This window comes from Phyllobates terribilis, unplaced genomic scaffold (assembly GCF_046119375.1).
Source record: "Phyllobates terribilis strain yellow unplaced genomic scaffold, ASM4611937v1 Scaffold_8__6_contigs__length_399053987, whole genome shotgun sequence".
Classification (NCBI taxonomy): Eukaryota; Metazoa; Chordata; class Amphibia; order Anura; family Dendrobatidae; genus Phyllobates; species Phyllobates terribilis.
Window position 1 is genome coordinate 389,127,186 of NW_027362768.1, and position 26,755 is coordinate 389,153,940.

Below are 26,755 nucleotides of genomic sequence, written 5' to 3' on the forward strand. Positions count from 1 at the left end.
TTGTGGTACCATCTGCTGAGCTGCTGTATCTAAGCCTATCATGTGTGGTACCATCTGCTGAGTTGCTGTATCTGAGCTTATAGTTGGTGACACTGTCTGCTGAGCTGCTGTATCTAAGCCTATCGTTTGTGGTACCATCTGCTGAGTTGCTGTATCTAAGCCTATCGTTTGTGGTACCATCTGCTGAGTTGCTGTATCTAAGCCTATCATGTGTGGTACCCTCTGCTGAGTTGCTGTATCTAAGCCTATCATGTGTGGTACCGTCTGCTGAGTTGCTGTATCTAAGCCTATCGTTTGTGGTACCGTCTGCTGAGCTGCTGTACCTAAGCCTATAGTGAGTGGTACCGTCTGCTAAGCTGCTGTATCTAAGCCTATAGTGAGTGGTACCATCTGCTGAGCTGCTGTATCTAAGCCTATAATGGGTGGTACTGTCTGATGAGGTGCTGTATCTAAGCCTATAGTGGGTGGTACTGTCTGCTGAGCTGCTGTACCTAAGCCTATAGTCAGTTGTACTGTCTGATGAGCTGCTGTATCTAAGCCTATCATGTGTGGTACCGTCTGATGAGCTGCTGTATCTAAGCCTATAGTTGGTGATACTGTCTGCTGAGCTGCTGTATCTAAGCCTATAGTGAGTGGTACCATCTGCTGAGCTGCTGTATCTAAGCCTATTATGTGTGGTACTGTCTGTTGAGCTGCTGTATCTAAGCCTATAGTGGGTGGTCCCCTCTGCTGAGCTGCTGTATCTAAGCCTATACTGAGTGGTACCGTCTGCTGAGCTGCTGTATCTAAGCCTATCATGTGTGGTACCGTCTGTTGATCTGCTGTATCTAAGCCTATAGTGAGTGGTACAGTCTGCTGAGCTGCTGTATCTAAGCCTATAGTGAGTGGTACCGTCTGCTGAGCTGCTGTATCTAAGCCTATAGTGAGTGGTACTGTCTGCTGAGGTGCTGTATCTAAGCCTATAGTGAGTGGTACCGTCTGCTGAGCTGCTGTATCTAAGCTTATAGTGAGTGGTACCGTCTGCTGAGGTGCTGTATCTAAGCCTATCATGTGTGGTACCGTCTGCTGAGTTGCTGTATCTAAGCCTATCATATGTGGTACCGACTGCTGAGCTGCTGTATCTAAGCCTATAGTGGGTGGTACAGTCTGCTGAGCTGCTGTATCTAAGCCTATAGTGGGTGGTCCCCTCTGCTGAGCTGCTGTATCTAAGCCTATAGTGGGTGGTACAGTCTGCTGAACTGCTGTATCTAAGCCTATAGTGGGTGGCACAGTCTGCTGAGCTGCTGTATCTAAGCCTATAGTGGGTGGTACTGTCTGCTGAGCTGCTGTATCTAACCCTATCATGTGTGGTACCGTCTGCTGAGCTGCTGTATCTAAGCCTATAGTGGGTGGTACCATCTTCTGAGCTGCTGTATCTAAGCCTATAGTGGGTGGTACAGTCTGCTGAGCTGCTGTATCTAAGCCTATAGTGGGTGGCACAGTCTGCTGAGCTGCTGTATCTAAGCCTATAGTGGGTGGTACAGTCTGCTAAGCTGCTGTATCTAAGCCTATAGTGGGTGGCACAGTCTGCTGAGCTGCTGTATCTAAGCCTATAGTGAGTGCTACCGTCTGCTGAGCTGCTGTATCTAAGCCTATCGTGGGTGGCACAGTCTGCTGAGCAGCTGTATCTAAGCCTATAGTGGGTGGTACAGTCTGCTGAGCTGCTGTATCTAAGCCTATAGTGGGTGGCACAGTCTGCTGAGCAGCTGTATCTAAGCCTATAGTGAGTGGTACCGTCTGCTGAGCTGCTGTATCTAAGCCTATAGTGAGTGGTACCGTCTGCCGAGCTGCTGTATCTAAGCTTATAATGGGTGGTACAATCTGCTGAGCTGCTGTATCTAAGCCTATAGTGAGTGGTACCGTCTGCTGAGCTGCTGTATCTAAGCCGATAGTGAGTGGTACCGTCTGCTGAGGTGCTGTATCTAAGCCTATCATGTGTGGTGCCGTCTGTTGAGCTGCTGTATCTAAGCCTATAGTGGGTGGCACAGTCTGCTGAGCTGCTGTATCTAAGCCTATCGTGTGTGGTACCGTCTGTTGAGCTGCTGTATCTAAGCCTATAGTGGGTGGTACAGTCTGCTGAGCTGCTGTATCTAAGCCTATAGTGGGTGGTACAGTCTGCTGAGCTGCTGTATCTAAGCCTATAGTGGGTGGTACAGTCTGCTGAGCTGCTGTATCTAAGCCTATCGTGTGTGGTACTGTCTGCTGAGCTGCTGTATCTAAGCCTATAGTGAGTGGTACCGTCTGCTGAGCTGCTGTATCTAAGCCTATAGTGGGTGGTACAGTCTGCTGAGCTGCTGTATCTAAGCCTATAGTGAGTGGTACAGTCTGCTGAGCTGCTGTATCTAAGCCTATAGTGAGTGGTACCGTCTGCTGAGCAGCTGTATCTAAGCCTATAGTGGGTGGTGCAGTCTGCTGAGCTGCTGTATCTAAGCCTATAGTGGGTGGTGCAGTCTGCTGAGCTGCTGTATCTAAGCCTATAGTGGGTGGTGCAGTCTGCTGAGCAGCTGTATCTAAGCCTATAGTGAGTGGTACCGTCTGCTGAGCTGCTGTATCTAAGCCTATAGTGAGTGGTACCGTCTGCTGAGCTGCTGTATCTAAGCCTATAATGGGTGGTACAATCTGCTGAGCTGCTGTATCTAAGCCTATAGTGAGTGGTACCGTCTGCTGAGCTGCTGTATCTAAGCCTATAGTGAGTGGTACCGTCTGCTGAGCTGCTGTATCTAAGCCTATAGTGAGTGGTACCGTCTGCTGAGGTGCTGTATCTAAGCCTATCATGTGTGGTGCCGTCTGTTGAGCTGCTGTATCTAAGCCTATCGTTTGTGGTACCATCTGCTGAGCTGCTGTATCTAAGCCTATAGTGAGTGGTACTGTCTGCTGAGTTGCTGTATCTAAGCCTATCGTTTGTGGTACCGTCTGCTGAGCTGCTGTATCTAAGCCTATACTGAGTGGTACCGTCTGCTGAGTTGCTGTATCTAAGCCTATCGTTTGTGGTACCATCTGCTGAGTTGCTGTATCTAAGCCTATCGTTTGTGGTACCGTCTGCTGAGCTGCTGTATCTAAGCCTATACTGAGTGGTACCGTCTGCTGAGTTGCTGTATCTAAGCCTATCGTTTGTGGTACCATCTGCTGAGTTGCTGTATCTAAGCCTATCGTTTGTGGTACCATCTGCTGAGTTGCTGTATCTAAGCCTATCGTTTGTGGTACCGTCTGCTGAGCTGCTGTATCTAAGCCTATACTGAGTGGTACCGTCTGCTGAGTTGCTGTATCTAAGCCTATCGTTTGTGGTACCATCTGCTGAGTTGCTGTATCTAAGCCTATCGTTTGTGGTACCGTCTGCTGAGCTGCTGTATCTAAGCCTATACTGAGTGGTACCGTCTGCTGAGTTGCTGTATCTAAGCCTATCGTTTGTGGTACCATCTGCTGAGTTGCTGTATCTAAGCCTATCGTTTGTGGTACCATCTGCTGAGTTGCTGTATCTAAGCCTATCATGTGTGGTACCGTCTGCTGAGTTGCTGTATCTAAGCCTATCATGTGTGGTACCGTCTGCTGAGTTGCTGTATCTAAGCCTATCGTTTGTGGTACCGTCTGCTGAGCTGCTGTATCTAAGCCTATACTGAGTGGTACCGTCTGCTGAGTTGCTGTATCTAAGCCTATCGTTTGTGGTACCATCTGCTGAGTTGCTGTATCTAAGCCTATCGTTTGTGGTACCATCTGCTGAGTTGCTGTATCTAAGCCTATCATGTGTGGTACCGTCTGCTGAGTTGCTGTATCTAAGCCTATCATGTGTGTTACCGTCTGCTGAGTTGCTGTATCTAAGCCTATCGTTTGTGGTACCATCTGCTGAGTTGCTGTATCTAAGCCTATCGTTTGTGGTACCATCTGCTGAGTTGCTGTATCTAAGCCTATCATGTGTGGTACCGTCTGCTGAGTTGCTGTATCTAAGCCTATCATGTGTGGTACCATCTGCTGAGTTGCTGTATCTAAGCCTATCGTTTGTGGTACAGTCTGCTGAGCTGCTGTATCTAAGCCTATAGTGAGTGGTACCGTCTGCTAAGCTGCTGTATCTAAGCCTATAGTGAGTGGTACCATCTGCTGAGCTGCTGTATCTGAGCTTATAGTTGGTGACACTGTCTGCTGAGCTGCTGTATCTAAGCCTATAGTGGGTGGTACTGTCTGCTGAGCTGCTGTACCTAAGCCTATAGTGAGTGGTACCATCTGCTGAGCTGCTGTATCTAAGCCTATCATGTGTGGTACTGTCTGTTGAGCTGCTGTATCTAAGCCTATAGTGGGTGGTCCCCTCTGCTGAGCTGCTGTATCTAAGCCTATACTGAGTGGTACCGTCTGCTGAGCTGCTGTATCTAAGCCTATCATGTGTGGTACCGTCTGCTGAGCTGCTGTATCTAAGCCTATAGTGAGTGGTACCGTCTGCTGAGCTGCTGTATCTAAGCCTATAGTGAGTGGTACTGTCTGCTGAGGTGCTGTATCTAAGCCTATAGTGAGTGGTACCGTCTGCTGAGCTGCTGTATCTAAGCCTATAGTGAGTGGTACCGTCTGCTGAGGTGCTGTATCTAAGCCTATCATGTGTGGTACCGTCTGCTGAGTTGCTGTATCTAAGCTTATCATATGTGGTACCGTCTGCTGAGCTGCTGTATCTAAGCCTATAGTGGGTGGTACAGTCTGCTGAGCTGCTGTATCTAAGCCTATAGTGGGTGGTCCCCTCTGCTGAGCTGCTGTATCTAAGCCTATAGTGGTTGGTCCCCTCTGCTGAGCTGCTGTATCTAAGCCTATAGTGAGTGGTACAGTCTGCTGAGCTGCTGTATCTAAGCCTATAGTGGGTGGCACAGTCTGCTGAGCTGCTGTATCTAAGCCTATAGTGGGTGGTACTGTCTGCTGAGCTGCTGTATCTAAGCCTATCATGTGTGGTACCGTCTGCTGAGCTGCTGTATCTAAGCCTATAGTGGGTGGTACCATCTTCTGAGCTGCTGTATCTAAGCCTATAGTGGGTGGTACAGTCTGCTGAGCTGCTGTATCTAAGCCTATAGTGGGTGGCACAGTCTGCTGAGCTGCTGTATCTAAGCCTATAGTGGGTGGTACTGTCTGCTGAGCTGCTGTATCTAAGCCTATCATATGAGGTACCGTCTGCTGAGCTGCTGTATCTAAGCCTATAGTGGGTGGTACAGTCTGCTGAGCTGCTGTATCTAAGCCTATAGTGGGTGGTACAGTCTGCTGAGCTGCTGTATCTAAGCCTATAGTGGGTGGTACAGTCTGCTGAGCTGCTGTATCTAAGCCTATAGTGGGTGGTACAGTCTGCTGAGCTGCTGTATCTAAGCCTATCGTGGGTGGCACAGTCTGCTGAGCAGCTGTATCTAAGCCTATAGTGGGTGGTACAGTCTGCTGAGCTGCTGTATCTAAGCCTATAGTGGGTGGCACAGTCTGCTGAGCAGCTGTATCTAAGCCTATAGTGGGTGGTACCGTCTGCTGAGCTGCTGTATCTAAGCCTATAGTGAGTGGTACCGTCTGCTGAGCTGCTGTATCTAAGCTTATAATGGGTGGTACAATCTGCTGAGCTGCTGTATCTAAGCCTATAGTGAGTGGTACCGTCTGCTGAGCTGCTGTATCTAAGCCTATAGTGAGTGGTACCGTCTGCTGAGGTGCTGTATCTAAGCCTATCATGTGTGGTGCCGTCTGTTGAGCTGCTGTATCTAAGCCTATAGTGGGTGGCACAGTCTGCTGAGCTGCTGTATCTAAGCCTATCGTGTGTGGTACCGTCTGTTGAGCTGCTGTATCTAAGCCTATAGTGGGTGGTACAGTCTGCTGAGCTGCTGTATCTAAGCCAATAGTGGGTGGTACAGTCTGCTGAGCTGCTGTATCTAAGCCTATAGTGGGTGGTACAGTCTGCTGAGCTGCTGTATCTAAGCCTATAGTGGGTGGTACAGTCTGCTGAGCTGCTGTATCTAAGCCTATAGTGGGTGGTACAGTCTGCTGAGCTGCTGTATCTAAGCCTATCGTATGTGGTACCGTCTGCTGAGCTGCTGTATCTAAGCCTATAGTGGGTGGTACAGTCTGCTGAGCTGCTGTATCTAAGCCTATAGTGAGTGGTACCGTCTGCTGAGCAGCTGTATCTAAGCCTATAGTGGGTGGTACAGTCTGCTGAGCTGCTGTATCTAAGCCTATAGTGGGTGGTGCAGTCTGCTGAGCTGCTGTATCTAAGCCTATAGTGGGTGGTGCAGTCTGCTGAGCAGCTGTATCTAAGCCTATAGTGAGTGGTACCGTCTGCTGAGCTGCTGTATCTAAGCCTATAGTGAGTGGTACCGTCTGCTGAGCTGCTGTATCTAAGCCTATAATGGGTGGTACAATCTGCTGAGCTGCTGTATCTAAGCCTATAGTGAGTGGTACCCTCTGCTGAGCTGCTGTATCTAAGCCTATAGTGAGTGGTACCGTCTGCTGAGGTGCTGTATCTAAGCCTATCATGTGTGGTGCCGTCTGTTGAGCTGCTGTATCTAAGCCTATAGTGGGTGGCACAGTCTGCTGAGCTGCTGTATCTAAGCCTATCGTGTGTGGTACCGTCTGTTGAGCTGCTGTATCTAAGCCTATAGTGGGTGGTACAGTCTGCTGAGCTGCTGTATCTAAGCCTATAGTGGGTGGTACAGTCTGCTGAGCTGCTGTATCTAAGCCTATAGTGAGTGGTACAGTCTGCTGAGCTGCTGTATCTAAGCCTATCATGTGTGGTACTGTCTGCTGAGCTGCTGTATCTAAGCCTATAGTGAGTGGTACCGTCTGCTGAGCTGCTGTATCTAAGCCTATAGTGGGTGGTACAGTCTGCTGAGCTGCTGTATCTAAGCCTATAGTGAGTGGTACAGTCTGCTGAGCTGCTGTATCTAAGCCTATAGTGAGTGGTACCGTCTGCTGAGCAGCTGTATCTAAGCCTATAGTGGGTGGTACTGTCTGCTGAGCTGCTGTATCTAAGCCTATAGTGAGTGGTACTGTCTGCTGAGCTGCTGTATCTAAGCCTATAGTGGGTGGTACAGTCTGCTGAGCTGCTGTATCTAAGCCTATAATGGGTGGTACAGTCTGCTGAGCTGCTGTATCTAAGCCTATAGTGAGTGGTACCGTCTGCTGAGCAGCTGTATCTAAGCCTATAGTGGGTGGTACTGTCTGCTGAGCTGCTGTATCTAAGCCTATAGTGGGTGGTACAGTCTGCTGAGCTGCTGTATCTAAGCCTATAGTGGGTGGTACTGTCTGCTGAGCTGCTGTATCTAAGCCTATAGTGGGTGGTACTGTCTGCTGAGCTGCTGTATCTAAGCCTATAATGGGTGGTACAGTCTGCTGAGCTGCTGTATCTAAGCCTATAGTGAGTGGTACAGTCTGTTGAGCTGCTGTATCTAAGCCTATAATGGCTGGTACAGTCTGTTGAGCTGCTGTATCTAAGCCTATAGTGGGTGGTACAGTCTGCTGAGCTGCTGTATCTAAGCCTATAGTGGGTGGTACAGTCTGCTGAGCTGCTGTATCTAAGCCTATAGTGGGTGGTACAGTCTGCTGAGCTGCTGTATCTAAGCCTATCGTGTGTGGTACTGTCTGCTGAGCTGCTGTATCTAAGCCTATAGTGAGTGGTACCGTCTGCTGAGCTGCTGTATCTAAGCCTATAGTGGGTGGTACAGTCTGCTGAGCTGCTGTATCTAAGCCTATAGTGAGTGGTACCGTCTGCTGAGCAGCTGTATCTAAGCCTATAGTGGGTGGTACAGTCTGCTGAGCTGCTGTATCTAAGCCTATAGTGGGTGGCACAGTCTGCTGAGCTGCTGTATCTAAGCCTATAGTGAGTGGTACAGTCTGCTGAGCTGCTGTATCTAAGCCTATAGTGGGTAGTACCATCTGCTGAGCTGCTGTATCTAAGCCTATAGTGAGTGGTACCGTCTGCTGAGCAGCTGTATCTAAGCCTATAGTGAGTGGTACAGTCTGCTGAGCTGCTGTATCTAAGCCTATAGTGAGTGGTACCGTCTGCTGAGCAGCTGTATCTAAGCCTATAGTGGGTGGTACAGTCTGCTGAGCTGCTGTATCTAAGCCTATAGTGAGTGGTACAGTCTGCTGTGCTGCTGTATCTAAGCCTATAGTGAGTGGTACAGTCTGCTGAGCTGCTGTATCTAAGCCTATAGTGAGTGGTACCGTCTGCTGAGCAGCTGTATCTAAGCCTATAGTGAGTGGTACTGTCTGCTGAGCTGCTGTATCTAAGCCTATAGTGAGTGGTACCGTCTGCTGAGCAGCTGTATCTAAGCCTATAGTGGGTGGTACAGTCTGCTGAGCTGCTGTATCTAAGCCTATAGTGGGTGGCACAGTCTGCTGAGCTGCTGTATCTAAGCCTATAGTGAGTGGTACAGTCTGCTGAGCTGCTGTATCTAAGCCTATAGTGGGTGGTACCATCTGCTGAGCTGCTGTATCTAAGCCTATAGTGAGTGGTACCGTCTGCTGAGCTGCTGTATCTAAGCCTATAGTGGGTGGTACAGTCTGCTGAGCTGCTGTATCTAAGCCTATAGTGGGTGGCACAGTCTGCTGAGCTGCTGTATCTAAGCCTATAGTGAGTGGTACAGTCTGCTGAGCTGCTGTATCTAAGCCTATCATGTGTGGTACCATCTGCTGAGCTGCTGTATCTAAGCCTATAGTGGGTGGTACAGTCTGCTGAGCTGCTGTATCTAAGCCTATAGTGAGTGGTACCGTCTGCTGAGCTGCTGTATCTAAGCCTATAGTGGGTGGTACAGTCTGCTGAGCTGCTGTATCTAAGCCTATAGTGGGTGGTACAGTCTGCTGAGCTGCTGTATCTAAGCCTTTAGTGAGTGGTCTCCTGAGGGTCGTCTGCACTGATGCACAGTAACGAAGCCTCAGCTCTTGGGATTCCTGGATAGAAGCTCAGTGCGGCCGGAGCTGCAGTACCCCCTGTGGCCACTGGACGGCGCATGGAGCTCGACTCTACATCTGACCACTGCGGGAGTAGCAAGCAGCGGGATGGAGCCGGTTGTTGGACCCCGCCCGTCTGACATTGATGACCTATGTCCTTGTGGGGTCTCCCGGGGACGTTGAGGGTCCCGTCCTCTGTGCTGCACTGCTGGGATCGATGGCTCCGACCACAGAGCGGCTCAGGACTACTACAACCTCCGTGTACGAGGCCAGAAATAGTCTCATCCCGATCGATGGCGGCCGGGTCTGAACGACGTCTGATAATGGAAGATGCCACGAGCCGCTGAGGACTAAAATAACCCGAGCAGCACAGAGGACACAGGAGCCATCCGTATCCCGGGGCCACCGGGCAACCAGCACCTCCTCCCGGCTGCTCAAGGCTTCATGAACCAGGAGGCTCAGGATGAACCTTCCTGTGAGCTGCTGCAGGACATGGAATTCTGGGAAACCCAGTAAGACCTGGTATCGCTGATGTCACTGCCTGGTGTCCTTTACACCTTTCTGGGGTGTCAGGTGGCTGCTGAACTCCAGGGGGTGATCGTCCGTGTCGGTGAGCGTCCGTGTCGGCGAGGGTCCGTGTCATTGAGCGTCCGTGTCGGTGAGCGTCCGTGTCGGTGAGCGTCCGTGTCGGCGAGGGTCCGTGTCGGCGAGCGTCCGTGTCGGTGAGCGTCCGTGTCGGTGAGCGTCCGTGTCGGCGAGGGTCCGTGTCGGCGAGGATCCGTGTCATTGAGCGTCCGTGTCGGTGAGCGTCCGTGTCGGCGAGGGTCCGTGTCATTGAGCGTCCGTGTCATTGAGCGTCCGTGTCGGCGAGGGTCCGTGTCGGCGAGGGTCCGTGTCATTGAGCGTCCGTGTCGGCGAGCGTCCGTGTCATTGAGCGTCCGTGTCATTGAGCGTCCGTGTCGGCGAGGATCCGTGTCATTGAGCGTCCGTGTCGGCGAGGATCCGTGTCATTGAGCGTCCGTGTCGGTGAGGATCCGTGTCATTGAGCGTCCGTGTCATTGAGCGTCCGTGTCGGTGAGCGTCCGTGTCATTGAGCGTCCGTGTCGGTGAGCGTCCGTGTCGGTGAGCGTCCGTGTCGGTGAGCGTCCGTGTCATTGAGCGTCCGTGTCATTGAGCGTCCGTGTCGGTGAGTGTCCGTGTCCTTGAGCGTCCGTGTCGGCGAGCGTCCGTGTCATTGAGCGTCCGTGTCGGTGAGCGTCCGTGTCATTGAGTGTCCGTGTCGGTGAGCGTCCGTGTCGGCGAGCGTCCGTGTCATTGAGCGTCCGTGTCAATGAGCGTCCGTGTCGGCAAGGATCCGTGTCGGCGAGGGTCCGTGTCATTGAGCGTCCGTGGCGGCGAGCGTCCGTGTCATTGAGTGTCCGTGTCGGTGAGCGTCCGTGTCCTTGAGCGTCCGTGTCGGCGAGCGTCCGTGTCATTGAGCGTCCGTGTCGGTGAGCGTCCGTGTCATTGAGTGTCCGTGTCGGTGAGCGTCCGTGTCGGTGAGCGTCCGTGTCGGTGAGCGTCCGTGTCGGTGAGCGTCCGTGTCATTGAGCGTCCGTGTCATTGAGCGTCCGTGTCATTGAGCGTCCGTGTCATTGAGTGTCCGTGTCGGTGAGCGTCCGTGTCCTTGAGCGTCCGTGTCGGCGAGCGTCCGTGTCATTGAGCGTCCGTGTCATTGAGCGTCCGTGTCAATGAGCGTCCGTGTCGGCGAGGATCCGTGTCGGCGAGGGTCCGTGTCATTGAGCGTCCGTGGCGGCGAGCGTCCGTGTCGGCGAGGATCCGTGTCATTGAGCGTCCGTGTCATTGAGCGTCCGTGTCGGTGAGCGTCCGTGTCATTGAGCGTCCGTGTCGGTGAGCGTCCGTGTCGGCGAGGATCCGTGTCATTGAGCGTCCGTGTCATTGAGCGTCCGTGTCGGTGAGCGTCCGTATCATTGAGCGTCCGTGGCGGCGAGCGTCCGTGTCGGCGAGGGTCCGTGTCATTGAGCGTCCGTGTCGGTGAGCGTCCGTGTCGGTGAGCGTCCGTGTCGGCGAGGATCCGTGTCATTGAGCGTCCGTGTCAATGAGCGTCCGTGTCGGCGAGGGTCCGTGTCATTGAGCGTCCGTGTCGGCGAGGGTCCGTGTCATTGAGCGTCCGTGTCGGCGAGGATCCGTGTCATTGAGCGTCCGTGTCGGTGAGCGTCCGTGTCGGCGAGGATCCGTGTCATTGAGCGTCCGTGTCGGTGAGCGTCCGTGTCGGCGAGGATCCGTGTCATTGAGCGTCCGTGGCGGCGAGCGTCCGTGTCGGTGAGCGTCCGTGTCGGCGAGCGTCCATGAGCGTCCATGTCAGTGAGCGTCCGTTTTGATGAAAGTCCATGGCGGTGAGAGTCATTGAGCGTCCGTGTCGGCGAGGGTCCATGTCGGTGACAGCTGCTTATCATCACGTCAGGTCACTGCCGCTGTCGGCTGCCCGGTGAGGCGCCGGCCGCCATAAAACAGGAGTCACCGTAAATCATCACCGTTACTGCCCATAAACCAGCAGCAGCTGCTCCTCATTGGTCGCGCTGATATACGAGTATAATGTATCTGAGCCGAGGACGCCGTGATGTCCCATAAAGAACTGTACAGAGAACGCACAGCGAAGAGAGCCACCAGATCCAGAGACGTCAGATCTCCTCCACAGGAATCTATGGTGCGGTGATGACTAATGCAGGATCACAGGTCTATAGGAGCCTGAACCCCTCACCTCTTATCCTGCCCTCATCCTGAGTTACATCCTGTATTATACTCCAGAGCTGCACTCACTATTCTGCTGGTGCAGTCACAGTGTACATACATTACATTACTGATCCTGAGTTACCTCCTGTATTATACTCCAGAGCTGCACTCACTATTCTGCTGGTGCAGTCACAGTGTACATACATTACATTACTGATCCTGAGTTACATCCTGTATTATACTCCAGAGCTGCACTCACTATTCTGCTGGTGCAGTCACTGTGTACATACATTACATTACTGATCCTGAGTTACATCCTGTATTATACTCCAGAGCTGCACTCACTATTCTGCTGGTGCAGTCTCTGTGTACATACATTACATTACTGATCCTGAGTTACATCATGTATTATACTCCAGAGCTGCACTCACTATTCTGCTGGTGCAGTCACTGTGAACATACATTACATTACTGATCCTGAGTTACATCCTGTATTATACTCCAGAGCTGCACTCACTATTCTGCTGGTGCAGTCTCTGTGTACATACATTACATTACTGATCCTGAGTTACATCCTGTATTATACTCCAGAGCTGCACTCACTATTCTGCTGGTGCAGTCACTGTGAACATACATTACATTACTGATCCTGAGTTACATCCTGTATTATACTCCAGAGCTGCACTCACTATTCTGCTGGTGCAGTCACTGTGAACATACATTACATTACTGATCCTGAGTTACATCCTGTATTATACTCCAGAGCTGCACTCACTATTCTGCTGGTGCAGTCACTGTGAACATACATTACATTACTGATCCTGAGTTACATCCTGTATTATACTCCAGAGCTGCACTCACTATTCTGCTGGTGCAGTCACTGTGTACATACATTACATTACTGATCCTGAGTTACATCATGTATTATACTCCAGAGCTGCACTCACTATTCTGCTGGTGCAGTCACTGTGAACATACATTACATTACTGATCCTGAGTTACCTCCTGTATTATACTCCAGAGCTGCACTCACTATTCTGCTGGTGCAGTCACTGTGCACATACATTACATTACTGATCCTGAGTTATCTCCTGTATTATACTCCAGAGCTGCACTCACTATTCTGCTGGTGCTGTCACTGTGTACATACATTACATTACTGATCCTGAGTTATCTCCTGTATTATACTCCAGAGCTGCACTCACTATTCTGCTTGTGCAGTCACTGTGTACATAAATTACATTACTGATCCTGAGTTACATCCTGTATTATACTCCAGAGCTGCACTCACTATTCTGCTGGTGCAGTCACTGTGTACATACATTACATTACTGATCCTGAGTTACATCCTGTATTATACTCCAGAGCTGCACTCACTATTCTGCTGGTGCAGTCACTGTGTACATATATTACATTACTGATCCTGAGTTACATCCTGTATTATACTCCAGAGCTGCACTCACTATTCTGCTGGTGCAGTCACTGTGTACATACATTACATTACTGATACTGAGTTACATCCTGTATTATACTCCAGAGCTGCACTCACTATTCTGCTGGTGGAGTCACTGTTTACATACATTACATTACTGATCCTGAGTTATATCCTGTATTATACTCCAGAGCTGCACTCACTATTCTGCTGGTGCAATCACTGTATACATACATTACATTACTGATCCTGAGTTACATCCTCCATTATACCCCAGAGCTGCACTCACTATTCTGCTGGTGCAGTCAATGTGTACATACATTACTGATCCTGAGTTACATCCTGTATTATACCCCAGAGCTGCACTCACTATTCTGCTGGCGCAGTCACTGTGTACATACATTACAATACTGATCCTGAGTTACATCCTGTATTATACTCCAGAGCTGCACTCACTATTCTGCTGGTGGAGTCACTGTGTACATACATTACATTACTGATCCTGAGTTACATCCTCCATTATACCCCAGAGCTGCACTCACTATTCTGCTGGTGCAGTCACTGTGTACATACATTACTGATCCTGAGTTACATCCTGTATTATACCCCAGAGCTGCACTCACTATTCTGCTGGTGCAGTCACTGTGTACATACATTACATTACTGATCCTGAGTTACCTCCTGTATTATACTCCAGAGCTGCACTCACTATTCTGCTGGTGCAGTCACTGTGTACATACATTACATTACTGATCCTGAGATACATCCTGTATTATACTCCAGAGCTGCACTCACTATTCTGCTGGTGCAGTCACTGTGTACATACATTACATTACTGATCCTGAGTTACCTCCTGTATTATACTCCAGAGCTGCACTCACTATTCTGCTGGTGCAGTCACTGTGTACATACATTACATTACTGATCCTGAGTTACCTCCTGTATTATACTCCAGAGCTGCACTCACTATTCTGCTGGTGCAGTCACTGTGTACATACATTACATTACTGATCCTGAGATACATCCTGTATTATACTCCAGAGCTGCACTCACTATTCTGCTGGTGCAGTCACTGTGTACATACATTACATTACTGATCCCGAGTTACCTCCTGTATTATACTCCAGAGCTGCACTCACTATTCTGCTGGTGCAGTCACTGTGTACATACATTACATTACTGATCCTGAGTTACCTCCTGTATTATACTCCAGAGCTGCACTCACTATTCTGCTGGTGCAGTCACTGTGTACATACATTACATTACTGATCCTGAGATACATCCTGTATTATACTCCAGAGCAGCACTCACTATTCTGCTGGTGCAGTCACTGTATACATACATTACTGATCCTGAGTTACATCCTGTATTATACCCCAGAGCTGCACTCACTATTCTGCTGGTGTAGTCACTGTGTACATACATTACATTACTGATCCTGAGTTACATCCTGTATTATACTCCAGAGCTGCACTCACTATTCTGCTGGTGCAGTCACTGTGTACATACATTACATTACTGATCCTGAGATACATCCTGTATTATACTCCAGAGCTGCACTCACTATTCTGCTGGTGCAGTCACTGTGTACATACATTACATTACTGATCCTGAGTTACCTCCTGTATTATACTCCAGAGCTGCACTCACTATTCTGCTGGTGCAGTCACTGTGTACATACATTACATTACTGATCCTGAGTTACCTCCTGTATTATACTCCAGAGCTGCACTCACTATTCTGCTGGTGCAGTCACTGTGTACATACATTACATTACTGATCCTGAGATACATCCTGTATTATACTCCAGAGCTGCACTCACTATTCTGCTGGTGCAGTCACTGTGTACATACATTACATTACTGATCCCGAGTTACCTCCTGTATTATACTCCAGAGCTGCACTCACTATTCTGCTGGTGCAGTCACTGTGTACATACATTACATTACTGATCCTGAGATACATCCTGTATTATACTCCAGAGCAGCACTCACTATTCTGCTGGTGCAGTCACTGTATACATACATTACTGATCCTGAGTTACATCCTGTATTATACCCCAGAGCTGCACTCACTATTCTGCTGGTGTAGTCACTGTGTACATACATTACATTACTGATCCTGAGTTACATCCTGTATTATACCCCAGAGCAGCACTCACTATTCTGCTGGTGCAGTCACTGTATACATACATTACTGATCCTGAGTTACATCCTGTATTATACCCCAGAGCTGCACTCACTATTCTGCTGGTGTAGTCACTGTGTACATACATTACATTACTGATCCTGAGTTACCTCCTGTATTATACTCCAGAGCTGCACTCACTATTCTGCTGGTGCAGTCACTGTGTACATACATTACATTACTGATCCTGAGATACATCCTGTATTATACTCCAGAGCTGCACTCACTATTCTGCTGGTGCAGTCACTGTGTACATACATTACATTACTGATCCTGAGTTACCTCCTGTATTATACCCCAGAGCTGCACTCACTATTCTGCTGGTGCAATCACTGTGTACATACATTACTGATCCTGAGTTACCTCCTGTATTATACCCCAGAGCTGCACTCACTATTCTGCTGGTGCAATCACTGTGTACATACATTACTGATCCTGAGTTACATCCTGTATTATACCCCAGAGCTGCACTCACTATTCTGCTGGTGCAGTCACTGTGTACATACATTACATTACTGATCCTGAGTTACATCCTGTATTATACTCCAGAGCTGCACTCACTATTCTGCTGGTGCAGTCACTGTGTACATACATTACATTACTGATCCTGAGTTACATCCTGTATTATACTCCAGAGCTGCACTCACTATTCTGCTGGTGCAGTCACTGTGTACATACATTACATTACTGATCCTGAGTTACCTCCTGTATTATACTCCAGAGCTGCAGTCACTATTCTGCTGGTGCAGTCACTGTGTACATACATTACATTACTGATCCTGAGTTACATCCTGTATTATACTCCAGAGCTGCACTCACTATTCTGCTGGTGCAGTCACTGTGTACATACATTACATTACTGATCCTGAGTTACATCCTGTATTATACCCCAGAGCTGCACTCACTATTCTGCTGGTGCAGTCACTGTGTACATACATTACTGATCCTGAGTTACATCCTGTATTATACCCCAGAGCTGCACTCACTATTCTGCTGGTGCAGTCACTGTGTACATACATTACATTACTGATCCTGAGTTACATCCTGTATTATACTCCAGAGCTGCACTCACTATTCTGCTGGTGCAGTCACTGTGTACATACATTACATTACTGATACTGAGTTACATCCTGTATTATACTCCAGAGCTGCACTCACTATTCTGCTGGTGGAGTCACTGTTTACATACATTACATTACTGATCCTGAGTTATATCCTGTATTATACTCCAGAGCTGCACTCACTATTCTGCTGGTGCAATCACTGTGTACATACATTACATTACTGATCCTGAGTTATATCCTGTATTATACCCCAGAGCTGCACTCACTATTCTGCTGGTGCAGTCAATGTGTACATACATTACTGATCCTGAGTTACATCCTGTATTATACCCCAGAGCTGCACTCACTATTCTGCTGGTGTAGTCACTGTGTACATACATTACATTACTGATCCTGAGTTACATCCTCCATTATACCCCAGAGCTGCACTCACTATTCTGCTGGTGCAGTCAATGTGTACATACATTACTGATCCTGAGTTACATCCTGTATTATACCCCAGAGCTGCACTCACTATTCTGCTGGCGCAGTCACTGTGTACATACATTACAATACTGATCCTGAGTTACATCCTGTATTATACTCCAGAGCTGCACTCACTATTCTGCTGGTGGAGTCACTGTGTACATACATTACATTACTGATCCTGAGTTACATCCTCCATTATACCCCAGAGCTGCACTCACTATTCTGCTGGTGCAGTCACTGTGTACATACATTACTGATCCTGAGTTACATCCTGTATTATACCCCAGAGCTGCACTCACTATTCTGCTGGTGTAGTCACTGTGTACATACATTACATTACTGATCCTGAGTTACCTCCTGTATTATACTCCAGAGCTGCACTCACTATTCTGCTGGTGCAGTCACTGTGTACATACATTACATTACTGATCCTGAGATACATCCTGTATTATACTCCAGAGCTGCACTCACTATTCTGCTGGTGCAGTCACTGTGTACATACATTACATTACTGATCCTGAGTTACCTCCTGTATTATACTCCAGAGCTGCACTCACTATTCTGCTGGTGCAGTCACTGTGTACATACATTACATTACTGATCCTGAGTTACCTCCTGTATTATACTCCAGAGCTGCACTCACTATTCTGCTGGTGCAGTCACTGTGTACATACATTACATTACTGATCCTGAGATACATCCTGTATTATACTCCAGAGCTGCACTCACTATTCTGCTGGTGCAGTCACTGTGTACATACATTACATTACTGATCCCGAGTTACCTCCTGTATTATACTCCAGAGCTGCACTCACTATTCTGCTGGTGCAGTCACTGTGTACATACATTACATTACTGATCCTGAGTTACCTCCTGTATTATACTCCAGAGCTGCACTCACTATTCTGCTGGTGCAGTCACTGTGTACATACATTACATTACTGATCCTGAGATACATCCTGTATTATACTCCAGAGCAGCACTCACTATTCTGCTGGTGCAGTCACTGTATACATACATTACTGATCCTGAGTTACATCCTGTATTATACCCCAGAGCTGCACTCACTATTCTGCTGGTGTAGTCACTGTGTACATACATTACATTACTGATCCTGAGTTACATCCTGTATTATACTCCAGAGCTGCACTCACTATTCTGCTGGTGCAGTCACTGTGTACATACATTACATTACTGATCCTGAGATACATCCTGTATTATACTCCAAGGCTGCACTCACTATTCTGCTGGTGCAGTCACTGTGTACATACATTACATTACTGATCCTGAGTTACCTCCTGTATTATACTCCAGAGCTGCACTCACTATTCTGCTGGTGCAGTCACTGTGTACATACATTACATTACTGATCCTGAGTTACCTCCTGTATTATACTCCAGAGCTGCACTCACTATTCTGCTGGTGCAGTCACTGTGTACATACATTACATTACTGATCCTGAGATACATCCTGTATTATACTCCAGAGCTGCACTCACTATTCTGCTGGTGCAGTCACTGTGTACATACATTACATTACTGATCCCGAGTTACCTCCTGTATTATACTCCAGAGCTGCACTCACTATTCTGCTGGTGCAGTCACTGTGTACATACATTACATTACTGATCCTGAGTTACCTCCTGTATTATACTCCAGAGCTGCACTCACTATTCTGCTGGTGCAGTCACTGTGTACATACATTACATTACTGATCCTGAGATACATCCTGTATTATACCCCAGAGCAGCACTCACTATTCTGCTGGTGCAGTCACTGTATACATACATTACTGATCCTGAGTTACATCCTGTATTATACCCCAGAGCTGCACTCACTATTCTGCTGGTGTAGTCACTGTGTACATACATTACATTACTGATCCTGAGTTACATCCTGTATTATACCCCAGAGCAGCACTCACTATTCTGCTGGTGCAGTCACTGTATACATACATTACTGATCCTGAGTTACATCCTGTATTATACCCCAGAGCTGCACTCACTATTCTGCTGGTGTAGTCACTGTGTACATACATTACATTACTGATCCTGAGTTACCTCCTGTATTATACTCCAGAGCTGCACTCACTATTCTGCTGGTGCAGTCACTGTGTACATACATTACATTACTGATCCTGAGATACATCCTGTATTATACTCCAGAGCTGCACTCACTATTCTGCTGGTGCAGTCACTGTGTACATACATTACATTACTGATCCTGAGTTACCTCCTGTATTATACCCCAGAGCTGCACTCACTATTCTGCTGGTGCAATCACTGTGTACATACATTACTGATCCTGAGTTACCTCCTGTATTATACCCCAGAGCTGCACTCACTATTCTGCTGGTGCAATCACTGTGTACATACATTACTGATCCTGAGTTACATCCTGTATTATACCCCAGAGCTGCACTCACTATTCTGCTGGTGCAGTCACTGTGTACATACATTACATTACTGATCCTGAGTTACATCCTGTATTATACTCCAGAGCTGCACTCACTATTCTGCTGGTGCAGTCACTGTGTACATACATTACATTACTGATCCTGAGTTACATCCTGTATTATACTCCAGAGCTGCACTCACTATTCTGCTGGTGCAGTCACTGTGTACATACATTACATTACTGATCCTGAGTTACCTCCTGTATTATACTCCAGAGCTGCAGTCACTATTCTGCTGGTGCAGTCACTGTGTACATACATTACATTACTGATCCTGAGTTACATCCTGTATTATACTCCAGAGCTGCACTCACTATTCTGCTGGTGCAGTCACTGTGTACATACATTACATTACTGATCCTGAGTTACATCCTGTATTATACCCCAGAGCTGCACTCACTATTCTGCTGGTGCAGTCACTGTGTACATACATTACTGATCCTGAGTTACATCCTGTATTATACCCCAGAGCTGCACTCACTATTCTGCTGGTGCAGTCACTGTGTACATACATTACATTACTGATCCTGAGTTACATCCTGTATTATACTCCAGAGCTGCACTCACTATTCTGCTGGTGCAGTCACTGTGTACATACATTACATTACTGATCCTGAGTTACCTCCTGTATTATACCCCAGAGCTGCACTCACTATTCTACTGGTGCAGTCACTGTGTATATACATTACATTACTGATCCTGAGTTACCTCCTGTATTATACTCCAGAGCTGCACTCACTATTCTGCTGGTGCAGTCACTGTGCACATACATTACATTACTGATCCTGAGTTACATCCTGTATTATACTCCAGAGCTGCACTCACTATTCTGCTGGTGCAGTCACTGTGTACATACATTACATTACTGATCCTGAGTTACATCCTGTATTATACTCCAGAGCTGCACTCACTATTCTGCTGGTGCAGTCACTGTGTACATACATTACATTACAGATCCCGAGTTACATCCTGTATTATACTCCAGAGCAGCACTCACTATTCTACTGGTGCAGTCACTGTGTATATACATTACATTACTGATCCTGAGTTACCTCCTGTATTATACTCCAGAGCTGCACTCACTATTCTGCTGGTGCAGTCACTGTGTACATACATTACATTACTGATCCTGAGTTACATCCTGTATTATACTCCAGAGCTGCAGTCACTATTCTGCTGGTGCAGTCACTGTGTACATACATTACATTACTGATCCTGAGTTACCTCCTGTATTATACTCCAGAGCAGCACTCACTATTCTGCTGGTGCAGTCACTGTGTACATACATTACATTACTGATCCTGAGTTACCTCCTGTATTATACTCCAGAGCTGCAGTCACTATTCTGCTGGTGCAGTCACTGTGTACATACATTACATTACTGATCCTGAGTTACCTCCTGTATTATACTCCAGAGCTGCAGTCACTATTCTGCTGGTGCAGTCACTGTGTACATACATTACATTACTGATCCTGCGTTACATCCTGTATTATACTCCAGAGCTGCACTCACTATTCTGCTGGTGCAGTCACTGTGTACATACATTACATTACTGATCCTGAGTTACATCCTGTATTATACTCCAGAGCTGCACTCACTATTCTGCTGGTGCAGTCACTGTGTACATACATTACATTACTGATCCTGAGTTACCTCCTGTATTATACTCCAGAGCAGCACTCACTATTCTGCTGGTGCAGTCACTGTGTACATACATTACATTACTGATCCTGAGTTACATCCTGTATTATACTCCAGAGCAGCACTCACTATTCTGCTGGTGCAGTCACTGTGTACATACATTACATTACTGATCCTGAGTTACCTCCTGTATTATACTCCAGAGCTGCAGTCACTATTCTGCTGGTGCAGTCACTGTGTACATACATTACATTACTGATCCTGAGTTACATCCTGTATTATACTCCAGAGCTGCAGTCACTATTCTGCTGGTGCAGTCACTGTGTACATACATTACATTACTGATCCTGAGTTACATCCTGTATTATACTCCAGAGCTGCACTCACTATTCTGCTGGTGCAGTCACTGTGTACATACATTACATTACTGATCCTGAGTTACCTCCTGTATTATACTCCAGAGCAGCACTCACTATTCTGCTGGTGCAGGCACTGTGTACATACATTACATTACTGATCCTGAGTTACATCCTGTATTATACTCCAGAGCAGCACTCACTATTCTGCTGGTGCAGTCACTGTGTACATACATTACATTACTGATCCTGAGTTACATCCTGTATTATACTCCAGAGCTGCACTCACTATTCTGCTGGTGCAGTCACTGTGTACATACATTACATTACTGATCCTGAGTTACATCCTGTATTATACTCCAGAGCAGCACTCACTATTCTGCTGGTGCAGTCACTGTGTACATACATTACATTACTGATCCTGAGTTACCTCCTGTATTATACTCCAGAGCTGCAGTCACTATTCTGCTGGTGCAGTCACTGTGTACATACATTACATTACTGATCCTGAGTTACATCCTGTATTATACTCCAGAGCTGCACTCACTATTCTGCTGGTGCAGTCACTGTGTACATACATTACATTACTGATCCTGAGTTACCTCCTGTATTATACTCCAGAGCTGCACTCACTATTCTGCTGGTGCAGTCACTGTGTACATACATTACATTACTGATCCTGAGTTACCTCCTGTATTATACTCCAGAGCTGCACTCACTATTCTGCTGGTGCAGTCACTGTGTACATACATTACATTACTGATCCTGAGTTACCTCCTGGATTATACTCCAGAGCTGCACTCACTATTCTGCTGGTGCAGTCACTGTGTACATACATTACATTACTGATCCTGAGTTACCTCCTGTATTATACTCCAGAGCTGCACTCACTATTCTGCTGGTGCAGTCACTGTGTACATACATTACATTACTGATCCTGAGTTACCTCCTGGATTATACTCCAGAGCTGCACTCACTATTCTGCTGGAGCAGTCACTGTGTACATACATTACTGATCCTGAGTTACATCCTGTATTATACCCCAGAGCTGCACTCACTATTCTGCTGGTGCAATCACTGTGTACATACATTACAGTACTGATCCTGAGTTACCTCCTGTATTATACTCCAGAGCTGCACTCACTATTCTGCTGGTGCAGTCACTGTGTACGTACATTACATTACTGATCCTGAGTTACCTCCTGTATTATACTCCAGAGCTGCACTCACTATTCTGCTGGTGGAGTCACTGTGTACATACATTACATTACTGATCCTGAGTTACCTCCTGTATTATACTCCAGAGCTGCACTCACTATTCTGCTGGTGCAGTCACTGTGTACATGCATTACATTACTGATCCTGAGTTACCTCCTGTATTATACTCCAGAGCTGCACTCACTATTCTGCTGGTGGAGTCACTGTGTACATACATTACATTACTGATCCTGAGTTACATCCTGTATTATACTCCAGAGCTGCACTCACTATTCTGCTGGTGGAGTCACTGTGTACATACATTACATTACTGATCCTGAGTTACATCCTGTATTATACCCCAGAGCTGCACTCACTATTCTGCTGGTGCAGTCACTGTGTACATACATTACAGTACTGATCCTGAGTTACCTCCTGTATTATACTCCAGAGCTGCACTCACTATTCTGCTGGTGGAGTCACTGTGTACATACATTACATTACTGATCCTGAGTTACATCCTGTATTATACCCCAGAGCTGCACTCACTATTCTGCTGGTGCAGTCACTGTGTACATACATTACATTACTGATCCTGAGTTACCTCCTGTATTATACCCCAGAGCTGCACTCACTATTCTGCTGGTGCAGTCACTGTGTACATACATTACATTACTGATCCTGAGTTACATCCTGTATTATACCCCAGAGCTGCACTCACTATTCTGCTGGTGCAGTCACTGTGTACATACATTACATTACTGATCCTAAGTTACATCCTGTATTATACTCCAGAGCTGCACTCACTATTCTGCTGGTGCAGTCACTGTGTACATACATTACATTACTGATCCTGAGTTACATCCTGTATTATACTCCAGAGCTGCACTCACTATTCTGCTGGTGGAGTCACTGTGTACATACATTACATTACTGATCCTGAGTTACATCCTGTATTATACTCCAGAGCTGCACTCACTATTCTGCTGGTGCAGTCATTGTATACATACATTACATTACTGATCCTGAGTTACATCCTGTATTATACTCCAGAGCAGCACTCCCTATTCTGCAGGTGCAGTCACTGTGTACATACATTACATTACTGATCCTGAGTTACATCCTGTATTATACTCCAGAGCTGCGCTCATTATTCTGCTGGTGCAGTCACTGTGTACATACATTACATTACTGATCCTGAGTTACCTCCTGTATTATACTCCAGAGCTGCGCTCACTATTCTGCTGGTGCAGTCACTGTGTACATACATTACATTACTGATCCTGAGTTACATCCTGTATTATACTCCAGAGCTGCACTCACAATTCTGCTGGTGCAGTCACTGTGTACATACATTACATTACTGATCCTCAGTTACATCCTTTATTATGCTCCAGAGCTGCACTCACTATTCTGCTGGTGCAGTCACTATATATACATTACATTACTGATCCTGAGTTACCTTCTGTATTATACTCCAGAGCTGCACTCACTATTCTGCTGGTGCAGTCAATGTGTACATACATTACATTACTGATCCTGAGTTACATCCTGTGTTATACTCCAGAGCTGCACTCACTATTCTGCTGGTGCAGTCACTGTGTACATACATTACATTACTGGTCCTGAGTTACCTCCTGTATTATACTCCAGAGCTGCACTCACTATTCTGCTGGTGCAGTCACTGTGTACATACATTACATTACTGATCCTGAGTTACATCCTGTATTATACTCCAGAGCTGCACTCACTATTCTGCTGGTGCAGTCACTGTGTACATACATTACATTACTGATCCTGAGTTACATCCTGTATTATACTCCAGAGCAGCACTCACTATTCTGCTGGTGCAGTCACTGTGTACATACATTACTGATCCTGAGTTACATCCTGTATTATCCTCCAGAGCTGCACTCACTATTCTGCTGGTGCAGTCACTGTGTACATACATTACATTACTGATCCTGAGTTACCTCCTGTATTATACTCCAGAGCTGCGCTCACTATTCTGCTGGTGCAGTCACTGTGTACATACATTACATTACTGATCCTGAGTTACATCCTGTATTATACTCCAGAGCTGCACTCACAATTCTGCTGGTGCAGTCACTGTGTACATACATTACATTACTGATCCTGAGTTACATCCTGTATTATACTCCAGAGCTGCACTCACTATTCTGCTGGTGCAGTCACTATATATACATTACATTACTGATCCTGAGTTACCTTCTGTATTATACTCCAGAGCTGCACTCACTATTCTGCTGGTGCAGTCAATGTGTACATACATTACATTACTGATCCTGAGTTACATCCTGTGTTATACTCCAGAGCTGCACTCACTATTCTGCTGGTGCAGTCACTGTGTACATACATTACATTACTGATCCTGAGTTACCTCCTGTATTATACTCCAGAGCTGCACTCACTATTCTGCTGGTGCAGTCACTGTGTACATACATTACATTACTGATCCTGAGTTACATCCTGTATTATACTCCAGAGCTGCACTCACTATTCTGCTGGTGCAGTCACTGTGTACATACATTACATTACTGATCCTGAGTTACATCCTGTATTATACTCCAGAGCAGCACTCACTATTCTGCTGGTGCAGTCACTGTGTACATACATTACTGATCCTGAGTTACATCCTGTATTATCCTCCAGAGCTGCACTCACTATTCTGCTGGTGCAGTCACTGTGTACATACATTACTGATCCTGAGTTACATCCTGTATTATCCTCCAGAGCTGCACTCACTATTCTGCTGGTGCAGTCACTGTGTACATACATTACATTACTGATTCTGAGTTACCTCCTGTATTATACTCCAGAGCTGCACTCACTATTCTGCTGGTGGAGTCACTGTGTACATACATTACATTACTGATCCTGAGTTACATCCTGTATTATACTCCAGAGCTGCACTCACTATTCTGCTGGTGGAGTCACTGTGTACATACATTACATTACTGATCCTGAGTTACATCCTGTATTATACCCCAGAGCTGCACTCACTATTCTGCTGGTGCAGTCACTGTGTACATACATTACAGTACTGATCCTGAGTTACCTCCTGTATTATACTCCAGAGCTGCACTCACTATTCTGCTGGTGGAGTCACTGTGTACATACATTACATTACTGATCCTGAGTTACATCCTGTATTATACCCCAGAGCTGCACTCACTATTCTGCTGGTGCAGTCACTGTGTACATACATTACATTACTGATCCTGAGTTACCTCCTGTATTATACCCCAGAGCTGCACTCACTATTCTGCTGGTGCAGTCACTGTGTACATACATTACATTACTGATCCTGAGTTACATCCTGTATTATACCCCAGAGCTGCACTCACTATTCTGCTGGTGCAGTCACTGTGTACATACATTACATTACTGATCCTAAGTTACATCCTGTATTATACTCCAGAGCTGCACTCACTATTCTGCTGGTGCAGTCACTGTGTACATACATTACATTACTGATCCTGAGTTACATCCTGTATTATACTCCAGAGCTGCACTCACTATTCTGCTGGTGGAGTCACTGTGTACATACATTACATTACTGATCCTGAGTTACATCCTGTATTATACTCCAGAGCTGCACTCACTATTCTGCTGGTGCAGTCATTGTATACATACATTACATTACTGATCCTGAGTTACATCCTGTATTATACTCCAGAGCAGCACTCCCTATTCTGCAGGTGCAGTCACTGTGTACATACATTACATTACTGATCCTGAGTTACATCCTGTATTATACTCCAGAGCTGCGCTCATTATTCTGCTGGTGCAGTCACTGTGTACATACATTACATTACTGATCCTGAGTTACCTCCTGTATTATACTCCAGAGCTGCGCTCACTATTCTGCTGGTGCAGTCACTGTGTACATACATTACATTACTGATCCTGAGTTACATCCTGTATTATACTCCAGAGCTGCACTCACAATTCTGCTGGTGCAGTCACTGTGTACATACATTACATTACTGATCCTGAGTTACATCCTGTATTATACTCCAGAGCTGCACTCACTATTCTGCTGGTGCAGTCACTATATATACATTACATTACTGATCCTGAGTTACCTTCTGTATTATACTCCAGAGCTGCACTCACTATTCTGCTGGTGCAGTCAATGTGTACATACATTACATTACTGATCCTGAGTTACATCCTGTGTTATACTCCAGAGCTGCACTCACTATTCTGCTGGTGCAGTCACTGTGTACATACATTACATTACTGATCCTGAGTTACCTCCTGTATTATACTC